Here is a 3818-nt window from a genome sequence, read left to right on the forward strand (position 1 = left end):
CAAATTAAAGAAAAAATTTTTATTTGGAAATATTTCAAGTGGAAAGATTTGTATTTTTTTTTAGTCCCACATCGGAAAACCATGTAAAACTCCTCCCCCCTAATATCTATAAAAAGGCTTTTGTACTCCCATTAGAGGGGGGAGCCCAGAAATTCTTCTAAAGCCTTGCATAGAGGAATAGAAAGGGACTACTTCATGAGCAGCTAGGCTAGCAGTCTCGGGAGTGGAGAAGAAATTTTGTAACGACACAGAGATGGTTTATTGTTCTAAACTTTTCTGTATTTCTTTATATGCAATAAAGATTATGCTTTTTATTTAAATTGTCATGAGTTCTTTATTTGCTCCATATCATATGCTTTTATTTATGCTTTCTTGTTAGATTAATATTAGGAACAACTTTTACTTTCCGGAGACGCGTCGTGATCTACGGATACGGGGCGTGCCGAGGAAAGAAGAGTTGTGTACCTAGTCTTTCCGGAGACGCGCCGTGATCTATGGGTACGGAGCGTGCCGAGGAAAGACAGGTATTTTTCCTAAGATTAATCACATCTATTTAGTTAAAAAAGAGATACAACTCTGCTAGTGCAAATTAATTCAAAACTCCCGAGCTCTTTATTTTTAATTACCTCAATTTTACGATAATTTATTTTTTAAATCAAAAACAACGCTTCTTTCTTTTACCTTGCAATCTCAACTTAGCCCAAGGTCCCTGAGGATACGATCTCGACTCATCCTACCTACGTAGTGAGTAGAGTTATTTTTGGTGCTATCAACGACTACGCACCAAATTTTGGCGCCGTTGCCGGGGATCTTGGCACGGTTGAATTAAAAAAAAAAAAAAATTTTAAAAAAAAAATTTTTTTTTTTAATTTAAAAAAAAAAAAAAAAAAATTCTTTTCAGTTTTTATTTCTCATTTTAAATTTTTTTTTTCAGTACTTTCTAGCTAAATAATCTTATTTGCATAATTACAGAATTACCTTGCATAACTAATTTACTATTTAGAATTTTGCTGCTTAGAATAATTTGATACTTTTCATAGCCCAGTAATTTATTGCTTTTCAGATTTAATCACTTAAATTTATTTTCTTGCAAAACTAAAAAAAAATTAAAAAAAAATATATAAAAAGATAAAATTATATAAAAAAAAAAAAACCACTGACATTTCATAACACTTAACTAAAATAGCGTAACCTCAAATATAAAAATTTTTAACCTGATTGGACACCTTGTTTCCTTGCATTGCATCTCCATAATTAATCTTAAGGGCAATAACCCATTAACCAGATAAGGTGGGGATTTGATCACCCTTCCTTGGCCCACAAATCACTCCCTTGCATTTGCATAACCTAGACCTTAATTTAAAATCAACTAGACGTCAGCCCTAGAAATTTCGAGCTCAATAGGATAAGAAAGCTCTAGAGTTGAACCGAGTGCGGATTGGTTAATTGCTCGGTGTCTAAGGCAAGTGGTTAAAGAAAGTGGTTTTCAATTGGTTCCGTTGACTGACCTGGCCAACTTAGTTGGTGTCTAAGGAAAGCAACGAGCAGGGAACCTCCCACATCTTACGCTTATCTGGCCGAGTCAGTTAGTCAGTCTTGAGCTTGGAGTGCTCAAAAGCAATCTTGAAAGTTAGGAGCTGTCTAGATCTAAGTTAACCTTAGGATAGAGAGTCTATGATTGTTTAAGTTGATTGCAATTAACATCTAAACATTAATTAATTTATCCCTTTTCATAGATTTAAGGTTCTTAGGTTCTTCTCTTTAGATTTTCTTCATTCTTTTCTCACTTTATTATAAAAATATATATTTAAAAAAAAAAAAAAAAATTTCTGTGTGTGCTCTACAGTATAATTGTAAGGTGTATGCTTGGCCGTAGATCGTTACGACCAGAAATCCAACCTTTTGATCCAGAAATAGAAAGAACCTTTAGAGCCAACAGACATAAAAAGATGGACCGAAATCAGGAGAATGATCCACCCAAGCGATTGAAGGAGTACTTTACTCCTTCCACATATACTTACTCTCCTTGTATTCAAGTACCCCCTGTGGAGGCCACTCAATATGAAATTAAGTCCAGTATAATCCAAATGTTACCTTCATTTTATGGACTTAGTAATGAAGACCCTTATAAACATCTTGAAGAATTTCTTGAGATATGCTCAACTGTCAAAATTCACAACTTCTCCGATGATGCTCTTAGGTTGAAATTATTCCCTTTCTCACTTAAGGATAAAGCCAAATACTGGCTACATACTTTGGATTCCATGACTATATCAACCTGGGACCAGCTGCAAGGAGAGTTTCTCAAGAAATATTTTCCCATAGGAGAAACTAATCAAATAAGGAAAGCCATAACTAGTTTTTCCCAATTAGATGGAGAAATGTTTCATGAAACATGGGAGAGATTAAAAGACCTTATTAGAAAATGTCCCCACCATGCTGTACCCAAGTGGCAGTTAATCCAATGTTTTTATGATGGGCTCTCTGAAAGACATCGACAAATGGTCGATGCATCATGCGGTGGGACATTTATGCTGAAAAGTGAGGATGAGGCATGGCAACTGTTTGAAATTTTAAGTGAAAATTCATTACATCATATGTCTGCTTCCATTAGAGATAAACCCATGTTAAACTCAAAAAGAGGTGGAATATATGAAGTAGGAAATGCCATAGATATCCATCAAAAGGTAGATGAACTGTCCCAAAAATTAGATCGTCTTCTAAACACTGGACAATCCCCGATTCCACCTAATCCAATCCAAGAAGTTTGTGCATTGTGTGCAAGTCCAAACCATTTTGTTAGTGAATGCCCAGCCGCACCCCAATTTCCTGAGTTTGTGCACGAACAGGTTCAGCAAGTCCAACAAGCTCGCAGACCAGGAAACGATCCATATTCGAACACTTATAACCCCGGCTGGAGAAACCATCCAAATTTTTCCTGGAGACCACAACCAGTGGTTGGTCCTGCCACACCTCGACCTCAATATCAAGACCCAACATATAGGCATGGACCATACCATCAATTCCAAAATGTTCCTCAACCGTCTACTACTGGTCACAGCTCAGCTTTTGAGGAAAAAGTCCTGAAAGCACTAGAAAGATTAGAAGTCAACACTCAAATCCTTAACTCCCACACACAATCCATTGCTAAGCTAGAGACCCAAATAGGTCAACTAGCGACTGCATTCAGTAGGAGGGAAGAAGAAAAATTACCTAGCCAACCCGAGAGCAACCCAAGAGGGCAATTTGTGATTGAGAGTTATAATACCCCAGAAGCTTTTTCTGAACATGCCAAATCAATCATGACTCTGAGAAATGGGAAGGTCATTGAACACACTAGTAAAACCAATGAGACTGACCCTAAACCTCTAACCGAATCCAAATCACCCAAGAATAAGGAGGACCTGAAAATAGAGAAGGAACCAACTGCACCGGAATCATCTTACTTGCCTAAAGCCCCATTTCCGGATGCCCTGAAAGCCCCTATTCCTGCAGATAAGAAGGGAGGAAAACTCGATGAGATGTTGGAATTGTTTAAGCAAGTCCAAATTAATCTTCCCCTTCTAGATGCAATCAAACAGGTCCCTGCTTATGCCAAATTTTTGAAGGATTTGTGCACCCAAAAACGTAAATCTAGATCACAAATTCCAAAGAAAGTACGTCTCACTGAACAGGCTAGTTCTGTCGTCCAGCATGCCACTCCTCCAAAGCTTAAAGACCCAGGAGCCCCCATCATTTCCTGTGTTATAGGAGATTATCACATTGAAAAAGCTCTTCTAGATTTAGGGGCAAGTGTGAATCTTTTACCTAGTTCGGTG

At 37.3% G+C, this 3818-nt stretch overlaps 1 non-coding gene across 1 annotated transcript; it reads right to left on the minus strand.

Annotated features, from left to right (window-relative positions):
* Window positions 1-2336: 2336 nt before the first annotated feature.
* Window positions 2337-2442, minus strand: LOC140859010 (small nucleolar RNA R71). Its single transcript, XR_012142410.1, has one exon. It is a non-coding gene; the product is annotated as a small nucleolar RNA R71 (small nucleolar RNA).
* Window positions 2443-3818: the final 1376 nt, after the last annotated feature.

Source organism: Elaeis guineensis, chromosome 6 (assembly GCF_000442705.2).
Source record: "Elaeis guineensis isolate ETL-2024a chromosome 6, EG11, whole genome shotgun sequence".
NCBI lineage: Eukaryota > Viridiplantae > Streptophyta > Magnoliopsida > Arecales > Arecaceae > Elaeis > Elaeis guineensis.